General features: G+C 42.8%; 1 long non-coding RNA gene across 1 annotated transcript in view; it reads right to left on the bottom strand.

Annotated features, from left to right (window-relative positions):
• Positions 1-1,393: 1,393 nt before the first annotated feature.
• Positions 1,394-17,588, bottom strand: part of LOC117065044 — a 60,095-nt gene continuing 43,900 nt past the window's right edge. The window contains exons 2-3 of the long non-coding RNA XR_004429805.1: positions 14,893-15,040; positions 1,394-2,655 (exon numbers count right to left, since the gene is read on the bottom strand). This is a non-coding gene — a long non-coding RNA (uncharacterized LOC117065044). The remainder of the gene's footprint in view (positions 2,656-14,892; positions 15,041-17,588) is intronic.

Raw genomic sequence — 17,588 nt, 5'->3', positions numbered from 1 at the left:
ATCTGATGTGCAGCCAGTGTTGAGAACCTCTGGCGTAAATGGGTTCTTCTGTTCAGATGGAGCCTGTCTGTCCTAGCCTACGCCAAGATGAGAGAGTACCCATGCCATAAATGAAAAGGCAGGTTCTACAAAATCTCACCTGTTTTCTCTCCAATTCTAAACTGAGAAGTAGGGAAGAGAACAGAGGGTTTCAGGTGTGTGCCTGGAAGACAGATTGTGTTTTGTTTTCTTCTATCTTTGTTTTTTTGCCAAAGGTACAGAAAGAGAATAAAGGCCTCTGCTATCTCCTAGAGCAAAGCTTTTCCACCTCAGCACTGTTGACATCTGGGACTGGATAAGCCTTTGTTGTGGAGGTCCTCCTGTGTATTATAAATTCTTAAGCAGCTTTCCTGCCTTTGACTCACTGGATGCCAGTGGCATTCACCTCCCCAAGTTGTGACAACCAAAAAATGTGTACAGACATTGCCAAATATTCCCTGGGGCTGAGGGGAGTGGGTAGGAAATGGCCCCTGGGTGAGAACCATTGTCCTAGAGCTAAGAGCAGAAGCTCTGATGAAGAATTTAGTGGTGAGTGTTAGGCTTTGACTTTTGTGAGTATTGGCAACAGACGGCAAGGATGGTGGTGCTGGTGAAGACATTGGTGGAGATGGCAGTTTGGGCCCAGGCAGCAAGAGAAATTCTGAAGGTCATGATTGTGACTGTGGCTCAGCAAGCCAGCAGTGGGAGAGACCTTAAGGCTCTGGGTTAAGCAGCGATGCCAGACAGCCAGGAGGAGAGGAGCGTTGCAAAGACTTGGAGGAGAGGGAAGATGTTGATTGAACTCTGCTTAGGGCTGCTGGACATGAACTGACAAGGCAGCATCTAAAAGGGCTAAGAGGGGACTTGAAGGCCACTTTGAAAGGACTCAAATGTCCTATTTGGCCTGGACTGTTGAAGATAGCCAATGGGAAGAAACTGCCCTTCATAGGGTGGAACTCCCTAGATATTAAATCGGTGGAAGGAAAAAAGTGCAGGCTTTGCTTTGAAATCTTCTCAAGATTTATTTAACACTGTAATTAATATCTCATTAGTCAAAGGTATTAAAATATGGACTTAAAAGTCATAATACATTTCCTTCCACTCTCACAAATCCAGGATTATTGACTTATTTCACTCTCCCTTCTTAGATGAAAGAGGAAAGGGAGGTTAAAGAGGATGAGAGGGAGCCATTTTGAAAGCCTGTGAGATTAGTCCTGACTCCACAATTTAAGTCACATAATTCTACCACTTAGGTTTGGAAGGAAGCCTTGTTACATCTGTGCTTTTCCATGATATTCTCATACAGAAAGACAACTGATTCTGTCTACACTGACAAGGGGAAACATGGCTTTGGTAAAACAATTGACAATACCTATTTTTTTTTGCATATGTACAGTAGGTTCTTTGAAACAAACAAAATTCAATATGGAAATACTTTCCAGGGTTGGCTCACATAATTACCACTTTTCCTTTTATCAAGAATTATAAACTTTAAAGCAGAAAGTGATTAGACATTATCTGGTTCATCAAACATCAACCTTAATAAAAAGTATGGACTATGAGAATGTTCCATTAACTAATTTCCACCTTAAAAATACATGTAGCTAAATGTAAGGAATATTAAAAGAGGCTTAAGCTTCAAAGTAAGACAAATTCCATAGCTCTCTATTTCCCATTCTGACATGTATAACTACCATTTTACCTCTGCTCTTTCAATAGTTTCGGAAATGTACTGTTAATTCATCATCAAGCATTTCAATGGAAATAAACTGATTGCCTCTTGGAAAAAACGTTGAATGTGTTTAGAGAACCCTACACCAAGGTTTATCTGGTTGCATTCCAGGTCTCATATCAGGTTGCAAACAGGCTGCTTTTAGACCAGCTCAGTTTGTCTACTTTTTTTTTTTTTTTTTAAGGTCATGGAAGCTGAAGATTGGAAAAGCAAATAGAAGAAAAAAAATTCTTCAGCTTAGAGATAAGCAGGAAACCCAAAGAACACGTTCTTAAGTATAAGGGCTCAGTAATAATATTGAATAGAAATTCAACCAAACGGAGCTGACAGCCCAGGCAAGCAACCAGGAGATTCTTGTGGTGAGTTGCTGACTCTCTCTCTCTCTCTCTACCTCCTTTTCCCCATCTGTTCATTAGGGATATGAGCAATGATGCTTATATCACTATGAAAGTATGATCTCACGTGTGTGTATTTTTAAAATGTTTATAAATGCCTAGATCATTTCAGAAAGAAGCATCCTCTCAAGAGAAAGAATTAATGGACAATCCCATATTTTAAATAAATGCAGAATTCCATATTTCACGCATAGTTGGAAAATATTATGCGTGTCCTAAGCACCTCTAAATTAAATCCAAGTTTCTGACACCTGTTAACTATACTCCTACATATAACCCTATGCACCTGACCTTACTTGTCTTCAAACAATCCTGATTTTACCTCTGGGCTTCAATGAAATTGAAAGAAAGTTCCAGATCCTTTCTGGCCGTTGCTTCCCTTGCTGTCAAGTGGAGGGGGGAAGTAGGCAATCTCTGAGGCCTCCAGCAGTAACCTTCTCTGGTCAAGATGAGTCAGCTGTAATGCCCTGACCACTGTTCCACTCCTCTTGAGCAAGAGTTCCTATTCCGCTAGAAGTAAGAATGCATGGTAATTTTCCATAGGGTTCCAGAAAGGAAAGCTTGTGAATGAGAGAGAGACGGAGCGAGTGCGCATATGAGAGACAGTGAGAGAGAGAGATAGCAAAAGAGAGGGCTGGGAGTGAAGATGGGAGTTTGGGAGCTACGTTGAATATTGAAGCCTTTGTTTTGAAAAAGCCCAGATAGACAAAAAAATATTTTATAATTCTAGCCACAGACCCTGCTCTGATCTGTGGAGGTATCTGATTTATCTGATATGTGCACATATCTGTGTGCACAGAATATGACAAGGACCTTTCTTAGATGAAAATGTGAGGCATAATGAGTCCACAGGCTCTGGTTATACATACAGGATGTGACCCTGAGCTGTAAGCGCCATCAGTAGACTTTCAAAACATCCCAATAAGTATAGATGATTCTAAGAACGAGTGCTTGGATTTAAAACAGCTTAGATAAATGTTAAATAACCCAAAGAAGATACCAAATGGTGCATAATCTCATTTCTAAATACTATTTTTAAAAAAATATGTTTACAAATGAACAGATCATTTTTTATATTTCCTAAGACTTTAGGAACTACTGGGGATAGAAGAGGTGAAGAAGGAAAGAGACTTGCTATTAATATTGTTTTATCTTTAAAAACAAATGTTGCATATCAGTTTAACTTTTATAATAAATACTAATTAATTCTGAACATACAGTTTGGATATGATATGAATTGTGTGATGTAAGTGGTTTATGAGCCACTTCCCAATCAGTAAGTCATGGGGATGTACTGGGTTGCCTCTAAACCAAACTTCCTTATGGGGATAAAAAAAGAAAAAGTGTCCTTGAGGGAAAGGTATTGGGCTTGGCAGTGGGACAGGCATGAATTTGGAACCTAGCTCTATCACCTAATGTGCGACTGAGCCTGTTAACCTCTGAGGCTGTTTACTCAATAAAAAATGGAAATAATGCCCACTTTCTAGTTAATTTTTAGGATGCAATCAGATATGAAAGCAGCAGCTCTTATTACTATTTTTAAATAGTAGGTGCCAGCAATATAGATAATTTGTGCTCGCAGGTAATTGTCTGATAGAGTTTGGATATTTGGTCCCATCCAAATCTCCTGTTGAATTGTAATCCCTGATGCTGGAGGTAAGGCCTGGTGGGAGGTGTTTGGGTCATGGCTTGGTGCTGTTTTTGTGATAATGAGTTCCCGGCTAGATCTGGTCATTTAAAAGTGTGTGGAACCTTCTCTGTCTCTCTGTCTCTCTCTCTCCTTCTTTCTCTCTCTTTCTCTTTCTCTCTTTCTCTCTCTCTCTTTCTCTCTATTTCTCTCTCTCTTTCTTTCTCTCTCTCTTTCTCTCTCTCTCTCTCTCTCTCTCTCTCGGTCCTGCTTTCTCTATGTGATATGGCTGCCCCCGCTTCACCTTCTGCCATGAATAAAAGCTCCCTGAGGCCTCCTGAAGCCGAGCAGATGCTGACACTGTTTTCTGTACAGCCTGCAGAGCCATGGCGAGCCAGTTAAACCTCTCTTATAAATTTCCATCCCAGACACATCTTTATAGCAACGCAAGAACAGCCTAATACATTATCCATGGTCTCATTCTGGTCTGCCCCAACATAGCAATTAATATTGATTGATTGATTGATTTCACAAAGACTTGTGAACTCCAAATATCTGAGACAGGTCTCAGTCAATTTAGGAAGTTTATTTTGCTGGAGTTAAGGATGCATACCCATGACACAGCCTCAGGAGGTCCTGACGACAGGTGCCCAAGGTGGTTGGGGCATATCTGGGTTTTATACATTTTAGGGAGATATGAGACATCAATCAATATATGTAACATGTACTTTGGTTCTGTCTGGAAAGGCGGGACAACTTCAAGCGAGGAGAGGGATTCCAGGTCACGGGTTGGTAAGAGACAAATGGTTGCAATCTTTTGAATTCCTGATTAGCCTTTCCAAAGGAAACAATCAGCTATGCATTTACCTCCATGAGCAGAGGGATGACTTTGAGTTCTGTCTGTCCTTTGTCCACAGGAAATTTGCTTGTAAGGAAGGTATGTAGCTTGTTTTACCTTAGCAGATATCTTTTTTAGGGATAGAACGAGAGGCAGGTTTGCTCTAAGCCATTCCCAGCTCGGGTTTTCCCTTTGGCTTAGTGATTTGGGGGTCCTAAAATGTATTTTCCTTTCACACACTTAAGTAGCACTTGCTTCTGAATTCTACATGAATAGCAACTCATTTAATTTTCATAAGAATCCTAGGAGGAAGGGGTACTGTGATTATCACCCCCCATTTTACAGATGAGAAAACTTAGGCACAGAGAGGTCAAGCAATTTGCCTAGAATCACAAAGCGAGCAAGTAGTGAAGCAAAGATTCCAGTCTGTGCACTGAACACAGTGCTTGCTCTTGTGGTGCCCTCCTCTATGCAAAACTGGAAATATAGCCCAGTGTCTGTAAAACTGTAAACCAAAAATAAAACTCAACATCTTCCTCACACCCCAGGGCCCTCTAAAATTTAACCTGAAAGACTGTTCAGGCCATGACGTGAAGTGGGGACCAGACATGCCTCATTGTACCCCTCCAGCGTTAATATCAACACAAACCTAAGGTCTGACAAGAAACCTTTGTAGTCTATTCTCTGGAAAGCCTGCTACTTGAAGGCTTCATCAGCATGATAAAACCTTGGTCTCCACAACCCCTTATCATAACCCAGACATTCCTTTCTACTGATAATAATACTGAGAGTAACTCTTTCAACCAATCGCCAAGCAGAATATGCTTAAATTTACCTATGACCTGGAAGCTGCCCCTCTCCCTTTGAGTTGTCTTGCCCTTCCAAATCAAACCAATATAAATCTTACATGTATTGAGTGATGTCTCCTGTCTCCCTAAACTGTATAAAGCAAGCTGTACACCGCCACCTTAGGCACATGTTGTCAGGACCTCCTGGGGCTGTGTCATGGAGTGTCCTTCATCTTGGCAAAATAAACTTTTTCTTTTTGTGTGTGTTGGGGACAGAGTTTTGCTCTGTCGCCCAGGCTGGAGTGCAATGGCGCGATCTCAGCTCACTGCAACCTCTGCCTCCCAGGTTCAAGCGATTCTCCTGCCTCAGCCTCCCAGGTAGCTGAGACTACAGGTGCCCACAACCAGCTAATTTTTGTATTTTTAGTAGAGATGGGGTTTCACTATGTTGGCCAGGCTGGTCTTGAACTCCTGACCTCAGGTGATCCGCCCACCTCAGCCTTCCAAAGTTCTGGGATTACAGGCGTGAGCTACCACGCCCGGCCTTGGCAAAATAAACTTTCTAAATTGATTGAGACTTGTCTGGATACTTTTTGGTCCTTACAGAACAAATGGCTGTCTCTGGGGGAATGTGCTGGCTATCCAAGTCAGAGATGCTGCCCCTTTCTCCTCTCCACAGGTCTGGGAGTTCAGTAGGACTAGTTAAATTCCTTTCTTCTAGACAGAAACAGTGAAGAAAAGTTCTGCCCCCCTCAGCCTCAGCCACTGCAGAAAATGCTCCACAGGAGCGCCAAATGCCCAAGTTCAGGCTCTGAGTCACCACATTTGCATCTCTGCCACCTCAAGGCAAATAGGAAGTATTAGATTATGCTTGTGTTTGCTGCATTTAATAAACATTTGTTGAGTCTCACTATGGGCTTGGGCCTCGTAGAGTCCATGAGATGACAGTGTAAATGACCAGTGGCTGCCCTCCAGTATTGTGGCTGGAGATCATTAGGACATAACCAGAAAAATATAAGCAACAATAGGATAATAGATGCTGTTAAGTGAGTTGAAGGATGTGGTTCATCTGTGGAGTAGACCAGTTCAAAGTTGAGTCTGACCACAGGAATGAATAAGAGAAGAAAACATCCTGGAAGACTTGACTTTCCTGGATAATAAAACCTTTGGATAGTTGTATTCAATTCTGAAGTTTAGTCCCTGGAGGCATTAGAATACTAGGAAGTTTTCTTTCTGAGGGTTTAATTGACCATTATCTTCTTGTGAGCAATGGAGATCATTTTTTCCCAAAAATGCTTCCAGAACCCGTGGACCCTGGGGCAGCCCCTTCTCTGTTTTCCCACATCACCCTTTGTCTGGGCACGTCTCTACCTTTGCTCCTTGCACATGTGTTGTAAGGATCTGGTTAAGCATCTTTCCCTGACCTTGGGTTTGGAAGGGACAGAGTTAAACCAGATTGAACAGGTTTCGGCTGAAAGACTTCTCTGAGCTCATAGGTATTGTGAATATGCAGTTTTTCCAAAACTTATTTGACCACAGATTCTCATTTCAAGAATACCTTTTAAAATAATTCACAATGTGACTGGTGGAAGGTATCTCGGTTACCAGTGGCAAATACGTACAGGTCTACAGTAACCTCAATTCTTACCTCTTCGAAGAATTCAGCGGAGGGGCATAAGGCACGAAAAGAGACCAAGGCAAGTTTCAAAGTAGAAATGGAAGTTTTTAAAAAATGCTTTAGAACAGGAAAAAAAGGAAAGAACACGTGGAAGAGATCCAGTGGGTGATTTGGCGAACAAGTGCAGTGTTCAGCCTTGACCCTGGGACTTTATAGGCTGCCATCTTGTACCCTTTTCCCTTAGGGTGATTCTTTCTTTAGGGTGGGTGGCCCGCATGCACAGTGCCTGCCTTACTCTTGGGAATTGAGCATGCGCAGTGTGTTTAGGAAGTTGTAGGCATGTAGATCTGAGGCTTTCTTCCCTTCTCCAGTGGTGTGCCCCTGGAAGGTCATACTCCATTTTGTCTCTTAATGCATATTCCCAGGACGTTGCTTTTCCCAGGTGTCTGCATTCAATTAACATTTTAATGTTAACAGCTGTGGATCAGCAGGAGCTTGTCTCTTCCTGAGAGAGTCAGTGTGATAGTTGTCGAACCATCACCTGTGGGTGGGAGACGATCCCTTTCCTGCCCCACTCATGCCTGTCTAACTACCAGTAACAATAAGACTAGTAATCCAAGGAAAACAGTTTTAGAAGCATTGTGCTAGCTGCAGAGGGAAGTGAAATCATGAGATAAGGCACTTGTCCTTGAAGAACTCAGAATTTAGACAGGAAGATAAAAACCTAAGCAAGGAATTAGAATTTAGCCCACTAGTGCCGGAAAACAGGCATATATAATGGATGTAAGAGAAGAGGAGCATAGAGAAAAAAGGAAAGGTCAGAGACGGCCTCAAAGAGAAGATGATGTAGGGATTGGGGCTTGACCGACTTAATCCACCAGAATAAAGGGAAGGGGCATTCCAGGTAGTGGGTACACATGCGCTAGGGTGTGGAGTTGCGAAACAGCATGGTCAATTATGGAGACTGACACTATTTGTACCTAAGGTATGAAGTACTAATAGGAAATTGTCTGTAAACAAGCCTACATAGAGAAGGAGGAGTGTGTGCCAAGAATTGTGTCTAGATTTTATCTGGTAGGAGACAATGAGAAGTCATTGAACTGTGGAGTAACATCATCAGCTTCCTACTTTAAAGAAAATTCTATAATGGCATTGGAGGACTGATTGGGAGGTTGTGAAACTGGACACAAGTGACTGGTTGATAAATGACTGGAATATTCAGGTGAAAAATGAAGAGTAGCCAAGAAATTGGCAGTGGAGAAGGAAAATGTGAATAAATTGACAGATGATTAAGAGGCAAATTGACTCACACATGGAGAAAGGTGGATGAGGCGTGGACGAGGCAAGGATGATGCGGTGGTTTCTAGCTTGCATGGGCATTGGTGTTATCCAGCAGTGAGAACACAGGGGACAGAACAGAGTCAGTCTGGGTAGAAGAGAATAGCTTCAGTTGGGAGTATATTGATTTTTAGGTTCTTATTTAATTTATAGGTAGAGTTACAGGTCTGGAGTTTAGGCTAGAGATACATATTTGGGAGTTGTCAGCCTAAAAATAGTATCTCAAGCCATGGGAGTGGATGAGATCACCCAGCAAAGTGAAAAAGGAAATGCAAAGATGTGAGCCAAGTGCAGAACCCTAGAGAACAAATGTCAAGTGAGCTTGGAGGAAGGAGACAGGAGGTCCCAGTGGAAGGATCTGGCAAGGTCTCATGGAAATGTGGTCTGGAAATCAGTACATATGTACCGTTCCTGACCCTATAAGGAGTGCACGAACCCAGGTAAGAGCTATGCCATGGCAGGAACTCAGGGTCCAGGAGAGAAATCCTGAACTGACAGCAGACCCACCTGCACCTGGCATCTCTTTCCCTTCCCATCTTTGCTCCAGTCCTTCAAGTTTGTGTCCTGACTGACTGACCCTTGTTGTAGTCAGTTCAGGCTGCTATCACCAAACACCACAGACTGGGTGGCTTAAGCAACAGACATTTTATTTCTCATAGTTCTAGGGGTTGGGAAGGCCAAGATCAAGGTGTCAGCAGATAAGGTGTCTAGAGAGGGCTTGCTTTCTGGTTCATAGACAGCAGTATTCTCACTGTGTCCTCATATGGCAGAAAGAGGAAGCAAGCTCTCTCAGGACTCTCTTTAAGGACACTACTCCCATGCATAAAGGCTCCATCTTGTAACCTCATCTAATCCTAAATACCTCACAAAGACCCCACTTCCTACCACCATTACATTAGAGGACAGGGTTTCAACATATGAATTTTGAGCAGAACACAAGCGTTCAGTCCGCAACACCCACTGAGGTCAGTGTTACCCCTGTGTGTCCTGTTCTACCTTTGTCCTGTGTAGTTTACTAGACTAATGTTTGCTTCTAGTATCAACCCAGAGCTGCTGGCCACATTGTTAAAAAGTGGCCCAGCATTCAGCTTCCTCCCCCAGTTTCAGAGAATCAGGTCCAAAATGATCAGGAAAGACATCAGGGCTTGAGTCATCATCCTAGAAGCCGTAGCTGAGACCGTGGATGAGACTGTCAAGGTAGAACCTGAAAAAGGAGAGGAGAAGGACAAAGAGAAATTTGAACAATAATCTTCTTTTAGGGGACTAAGAGAGGAAAAGGAGCCAGGAACGGAAGCTGAAAGTAGTATTCAGCAAAGAAGTCTGAGAAAGAACCAAGAGAACACAGTGATATGAAAGACAAGGATGGCAACTGTTCAGTGAATGAGGGGAACTAGTAGTGCTGAATGCTAGAGATTGTGGAAGGTGACTTGAGAATAGGCCAGTAGATTTGGCAATGCAGAAGTTACAGACAACTTGCTAAAGAGACATTTCAGTCCTGTGATGCTGGCAGGACCCAAATAGTTAAAACTAAAGGAGATAAAGACAAAAGGAAAGCTGTGGTAACGAAGAGTCAGACTCTGTAGAGTATTTGAAGACATTTATTCTGAGCCAGATATGTATGATCAATGGCCCATAATACAGCCCTCAGAAGATCCTGAGAATATGTGTCCAAGGTGCTTGGGGTACAGCTTGGTTTTATACATTTTAGGGAAGCATGATGAAACATCAATCAAATACACGTAAGACGTACATTTGTTCAGTCTGGAAAGGTGGGACAACTGGAAGCAGGGGGCTTCCAGGTCATAGGTAGATTAGAAGATTTTCTGATTGGCAATTGGTTGAAAGAGTTAAGTTTATTGTCTGAAGACTTAGGAATGTCTAGGTTAAGATAAGGGATGTGGAGACCAAGGTTTTATCATGCAGATGAAGCCCCCAGGTAGCAAGCTTCAGAGAGAATAGATTGTAAAAATGTTTCTTATCAGACTTAAAGAGTCTGTTCTATCAGTATATTTCTAAAAGGGAGGAAGGTACAATGAGGCATGTCTGACCCTCCCTTTCCATCATGGCCTGAACTAGTTTTTCAGGTTAACTTTGGAATGCCCTTACGGAGAGGATGGGTACATTCAAATGGTCAGGAGGCTTAGAATTTTATTTTTGGTTTATAGCTATTTCCAGAAGTTTAATGATGAAGGGAAAAGGTTTAATTAATTTGTTAACTAAATGCTTAAGCATCTTTAAAATTTTTGTAAAGTATCTAAAGCTGTCCCCAACACCAAGGAGTCAGTAAACTCATGGAGAAGATAAGTTATAGATTAAAAAATTAACTGAAAATGCAAGACATCGAGAGATTATTTGGCACTTTCCATACCAGGCCTGTTTCCACTCCACACTTTTATCCCTCTCTAATTTCATTCACTCTCACAGCTTCAAAGACCACTTGTAACATAGGCCCTATGTACTAATGATGACTCCCAAACTGTGCCTTGGATCCTGACCTTCCCATTGATCTCCAGGTTCTCAAGATCTATGCTTCAAACTGCACCCTGAGGACTTCCATCTCAACTATTATCATACCCTACGGATTCTGTGACTGAGCCAGTGACCCTTTCAGTAATGGTGCCAGAAAGTCCAGCTTGGGGTCACTCTATTGAAAATGCATATCTTAGCTCTAGGACTTTAAGGCAATGGGTTTCTAACTGTTTCCTGGAGAGCTAGGTGCTGCCTTTGGTTTATGCTATAGATGTCAGAATGGGAAACCCTTGTATTTATAAAACCCTTATCCCTCACTCACTTTCTGTCTTTACTCTTTGTTTTTTCTGTGACTCATTTCTAAGTTATGCTCTTTCTTCTAGTAACACAGCTCCTGGGGGAAGCCTGCTCATTCTCTTTCCTGGCCATAGGTCTAGATAATGTTTAGGACCCAGAAGAGGGCATGGAAGAAGGTTATACCCATTTGTCATCTGAGAAATCCATGCACTTTTCTACAAGATAAGAATAATCATAGCTATCTCAAAGAAGGTAAAGTGGATGAAAGGAGATAATGAGTGCAAATTATCTTACGGTTTTAACCAGTATTTATTGAGGTTTCAGTATGCACCAGGTATTGCGCTAGGCATAGACACCTGCCTAAGAGTTCCTTATGGACAAGGAAGTAAATTATTATAGCAAAGTGGGAACAACGCTGCAATAGGAGTAAGATACATCCTATGCTAGGGGAAGTGCAGAAAAGGGGCAAGCAGCCCAGTGTTGAGGAATTTAGGGCAGACATCATGGAGGAGCTGAGAATGAGTAGCAGTTAGCCACTTGAGGGATGTCAGGGGAAGGGGCAAGAGGGGGTGATGCAGGCCTGCAGAGAAAAAGCTCAGTGGGTTGGGAACAGCTATCAGTGATTCACTATGGCTGACACTAGGGATGTTAGGTAGAATGTGGCAGGAGCCATATTGAAAGTGTGCCTTTTGGGAGGCCGAGGCAGGCAGATCACCTAAGGTCAGGCGTTCAAGACCAGCCTGGCCAACAGGGTGAAACCCCATCTCTACAAAAATACTAAAATTAGCCAGGCATGGTGGTGTATGCCTGTAATTCCAGCCACTTGGGAGGCTGAGGTGGGAGAAATGCTTGAACCCGGGTGGGGCAGGTTGCAGTGCACCAAGATTGCACCATTGTACTCCAGCCCGGGCAACAGAGCAAGACTCTCTCTATTTAAAAAAAAAAAAAAAAGTGTGCCTTAAAATACAAGGATATTTCTATTTTATCCTGAAGGCAATAAGAAACCAGTCTTATCCATGGAGTTACTGCCATAGATTTGTTTCTTAGAAAAAAATACATGAATCCTGGATGCAGCTGAGGAAAGTGAGTGAATTTCTAGAGTCTAGTAAGTGTTTCTCAACCTTTTTTTTTTTCATTATCACCTCCTAAGGAGCCTTTTTAGACATTATTTTCCCAAGCAACCCACCAATCCCCGTGAAACTTTAATACCCCAGAAATGCTGTCTATGTCTTTATGCACTGTATGTGCTTTACACACAAAGTAAATAACTTTCTTGCTCCATCCACCCCCACTCAACAACCAACTTTCACCTTCTGAGGACTGCTAATATGACATCCCTCTAGACTAAGCCCATGAAATACTTGCCCATTCCCTCCCCACCCCTGCCATGCTCCGTCTCCAGGTGGTCATCTACCAGCATCCTAGCTGGATTCCCTCTTTGTCACTCTAGCACAGGGGTTCTCAACCTCTGCATTTGGGGCTGGATATTTCTTAGTTGAGCAAGGCTATCCTGTGCATTGTAGGATACTGAGCAGCATCCCTGGCCTCTGCCTTTGGAAGCTAGTAGCACTCCCTCACCCAGTTGTGACAACCAAAAATGTCTTCAGACATTGCCAATATCCCCTAATTGAGGCCCACTACTTTGGTGCTTTAGTCCCTAGTTCGTCTACTCCTACAAGCAATATGTGCAATTACAGTGACTAATTTTTCCTCCCCAGAGAGATAGCACCTCTGGGCTACAGGGATGCTAGGAAGGAAAAGTCCTTGTCCTTTTGGCATCCTCTTACCCCACGAGCTACTTCTGTGTCTTTTCTTTATGTAACTCTGAACTCTCCAGTTCAGGCCTCCAGGTCCTAAGTTCATAATCTCATTACAACTAATCCTGTTTACAGCCATTCTCTTGGCAGAACAATCTTGTCTGGACCAAGGCTCTTTCCTTACCACCCAGTGTTCTTGTTGCTCCATTGTTCCTGGGGACTGTGGCCTGGCTCAGTATAAGCTTTCATTGATAGGGTTTATCCTGTTTACAGGGAGTCTGCAGAAGGGCCTCATCAAATACTTCCATCCCTTCCTTCAATAAATGGCTCCCTTTGATCTGTGCAAGGCAAAACTTTGTTTATCAGAAGCTGGGCTTCCTCTAGCTGATGATGGGGACATCCTGTCCCAGAAAGGCTCCCCAAAATAACACCTTCTGAATTTCAGAATATTTTCAGGTTCCTCTACTTTGGAAGCATTTTTTTTTTTTTTTTTTGCATGACATACAAGCAAAGAAAGGAGCTGATTTTGCATTTTGAAGCCCAAGGTAGCACAAAGTTGAACAGATCACCGCCAAAAACGAGGAAAGGACAGTGTTGATAATAATATAAACATGTGGAACCAGAACAATATACAAGATTCAGGTGTAATCCTTTTTCATATTGTCAATTTAAAACTAGAAATTATCTAACAAGGTGAAAAAGAGGTCATGGGTGTCAGTCATCTATATAACAGGAAGGTAGAAGCTAGCTGAATTATGTGGATGAATGGTAAGGGCGATTTTACACTTTCTGAGCCAGGTAAAGTGCTCTGTTTGCAGCAGTGGTTCTCAAAGTGTGGTCTCTAGTCCAGCAGCATGACCTGGAAACTTTTTAGAAATGTAAGTTGTCAAGCCTCATCCCAGATAGTGAATTGGAAACTCTGGAGGTGGGGCCCAAGCGCCTGTAAGCTAACAAGCCCTGTAAGTGATGTGATTCTCATGCATGCTGAAGTGTGAGAACCTCTGAGCTGCCTCAATATTCCTCAAACTTCGGGGTACACAAGAATCACTTAAGAAGCTAAAATGCAGATCCCCAGATCCCATCCCTAAAGATGCAGATTCACTTGGTCTAGAGTGGACCCAGGGAAGTTTGCATTGCTAATAAGCATCCCAGGGTGATATAGGTGCAACTGGTCGATGAACCAAGCTTGGAGGAGCCTTGGCCTGTATATAAAGGAGTGGTAGAAATTGTCCGTATTGCTCCAGTCTTATTCTAAAGAGGCTCCCTCCGTGGCTAAGAATGAGCCAGTATCTCAATTCATCTTCCCTTCCCAGTCATCTCATGAAGTAGGCTGCTAAGATTACCTATTGTGGCAGGTGGTTCTTTTCAGGATTACTCTAATACTAGAAGGTTAGATTGGCCCCATGGATTCCTTTCACACTGACATTTGAAGCACATTGCTAACTCCTAACCTGGGGTTGGACTCATGCTGCCGGCCTGCAGGCAAAAGCTTTTTATCCCATTACTAGTTCCTTGAACCACAATCCAAGTCACAATTTGGTTTTCCCAAGAGTTTTGTTTTGCACTGCTGATGCATTCCAGTCATTGTTGGGATGCATTTTCCTTCTCCTCTTTCCCTCCAGCCCCTGGGCAATGCCACACATGTATATATAGCCTCCTAGTGTGAACTTACTCAAATCCTAACCCTCTCTCCCAGAACGTGTCTCTGCTGCAAGGCACCGGGCCCTTTGCTCTGCAGAACTGCTCTTGCAAGACCGCTATCAACTCCTAATCCCAGCTCAGAAAGGGAGCCTCTGCGACTCATTCATCACCCTCCAGGTACAGTATTGCTGGGGTTTGCTTCCTTCCTTCCTGGCTTTGTGTCCCATGTCCCCTTAAATCTAAAGGACCTGTCCCTTTAGATTTCTTTCCACTCTGCTTTAATACCAGTTGTGAGGGGTTTTCGGGGCTCTGACCTTGCCTCTTTGTCCTACAAAAGAGTGTTTCTTGTGTGGTTTCCTGTGATCTGTACTCACCCAGACTTTCTCTAGTCAATCCTTGGCATCCTACAGGAACGGTCCTCCTCAGTCTTCAGGCACTATAATGATACCAGCCCTTGTTTAGAGACCCAAAGTAGAAATGGTCACTGTGTACAGTTGTACAGTTTGTGCACTGTACAGACACCTGAGGAAGAGAGCAAGTGGGTAGGAAAATCCAGCTTGCACTCTGCTCACCAAGATGAGTGAAGCTGCTCTGTGGAAACCTGGCGGAAGGTACATTCTTTTGCTTTTTTTCCATGTTGGATATTGATAGAATCACATATAACAACATTAGATTATCAGCTAAAACCAGATTAGTGTGTTTTATTGTCATGTCATTGTGTATGTGAACATGAAGACTTTCAGAGTGCCTGAAAATATTTTATGAGAAATAGTTAAATAGGTTCCCTTTCTATTTTTCATTACTAGACTTTATTTCTTAGAGCAGTTTTAGGTTTACAAAAAACCTGAGCACAAAGTACAGAGAGTTTCATATACCCCTGCCCACCCCATCCACCCCACTCCAAGTCTCCCCTATTATTAACATCTTATGTTAGTGTGATACATTTGTTGCAACTGATGAATCAATATTAATAGATTAGTATGAACTAAAGTTCATAGTATTCATTACTATGTATACTATGTATACCCTTTGTGTTGTGCATTCTATGGGTTTTGACAAACATGTGATGACATATATGCACCCTTATGGTATCTTACACAGTAGCTTCGTCGCTATTGCTAAAACTCCGCTGTGCTCCACCTGTTCATCCTCCTTTTCTTCCCTGCCTTCTCCAGTCCCTAACAACCACTGATCTTTTAACCATCTCCATTGTTTAGAGGAAAGTACACTTTTTTTCTTTGCACAAAGAACTATCTACCAGCCAAAACCACAGGATGCTTCTGCCCAGAGGGACACCATTTTTAAAAATATGCACAAAGGTTCTATCACAGCCAGCCAATGCCTTGAATCCAAGCTCTAACCCAAGTCAAGACCTTTCCCTGGATCACGTCCGTGTGTCCTGTCTCTCTTGTTTTCCCTTATCCATCTAGCACATCCTTTTCCTGGTAAACATTTCTATCTTTGTCTGTTTAGGCTGCTATAACGAAAATACCATAGTCTGGGTAGCTTAAACAAAAATCATTTATTTCTCACAGATCTGTAGGCTGGGAATTCCAAGATCAAGGCACCAGGCAGAATCAGAGCCTGTTGAGCACCCACTTCCTGGTTCTTAGAGGACTGTTTTCTTATCATGTCTTCACATAGCAAAAGGGACAAGGGAGCTGTCTGGGGTCCCTTTTATAAGGGCACTAATCTCTCTCATGAGGCCTCCACCCTCAAACCTAATCCCTTCTCCAAAGCCCCACGTGCTAATACCATCACATTAAGCGTTAGAATTTTAACATATGAATTTGGGAGAGACATAAACATTCATTCTGTCGCAATTACCTTATGTTCCCCTCTCATCTACCCACCCGTCCATCTCCTTCCTCTTCTCTGATGCATCTTCTATGTCAGCCCTGTCTGAAAGCATTTTCTGCAATGATGAGAATGTTCTACCCCTGTGCGGTCCAATATAATAGCCACTGGCTGCATGTGGCTATTGAGCACTTGAAATGTGTCTCATGTGACAGAACTGAATTTTTAAGTTACATTTCACTTGAATAATTTAAACTTAACTCCGTGTGGCAAACAACAATTGTATTAGACAGCATAGGTTTAAGTTTTTACCTATGCCAGATTCCCCATTCTAATAGAACTCATAAACATCCCCGTAGGCCAGGCGCGGTGGCTCAAGCCTGTAATCCCAGCACTTTGGGAGGCCGAGACGGGTGGATCACGAGGTCAGGAGATCGAGACCATCCTGGCTAACACGGTGAAACCCCATCTCTACTAAAAAATACCAAAAACTAGCCGGGCGAGGTGGCGGGCGCCTGTAGTCCCAGCTACTCGGGAGGCTGAGGCAGGAGAATGGCGTGAACCCGGGAGGCGGAGCTTGCAGTGAGCTGAGATCCGGCCACTGCACTCCAGCCGGGGTGACAGAGCGAGACTCCGTCTCAAAAAAAAAAAAAAAAAAAAAATCCCCGTAGTTTCATACTGGACATCCTCCCCTTCCCCTCCCCCCACTTTTTTTTTTTTTTTTTGGTTTTGAGACAGAGTCTAGCTCTGTCGCCCAGGCTGGAGTGCAGTGGCTCAATCTTGGCTCACCTGCAACCTCTACCTCCCAGGTTCAAGGGATTCTCCTGCCTCAGCCTCCTGAGTAACTGGGATTACAGGCATGCACCACTACGCCAGGCTAATTTTTGTATTTTTAGTAGAGACAGGATTTCACCGTGTTGGTCGGGCTGGACTTGAACTCCTGGCCTCATGATCCGCCCACCTCGGCCTCCCAAAGTGCTGGGATTACAGGCATGAGCCACCGCGTTTGGCCGCTCCTTCCCCTTGATTCTTTCCTGGCTAATTAGAAAAGATACAATTCTTCCTGACCCTATTGCTGAAATAGTCAGCTACAATGTCTGTTATATTTATTACCATTAAATTTGCATATATATGTACAACTGTTATATATCCATACAAACTAAAAATAGTTTTAAAAGCATTAGTTTAATTTAATTAAACTATTAGTTTTTTCTAAAAAATAGAAAAACTATGCACATATGCTGATGTCTCATGTAACATATCTTTTTTTGTT

The sequence above is a fragment of the Trachypithecus francoisi genome, unplaced genomic scaffold (genome assembly GCF_009764315.1).
Source record: "Trachypithecus francoisi isolate TF-2019V2 unplaced genomic scaffold, Tfra_2.0 Lachesis_group2, whole genome shotgun sequence".
Classification (NCBI taxonomy): Eukaryota; Metazoa; Chordata; class Mammalia; order Primates; family Cercopithecidae; genus Trachypithecus; species Trachypithecus francoisi.
This window is presented reverse-complemented; position numbering and strand designations above follow the sequence as displayed.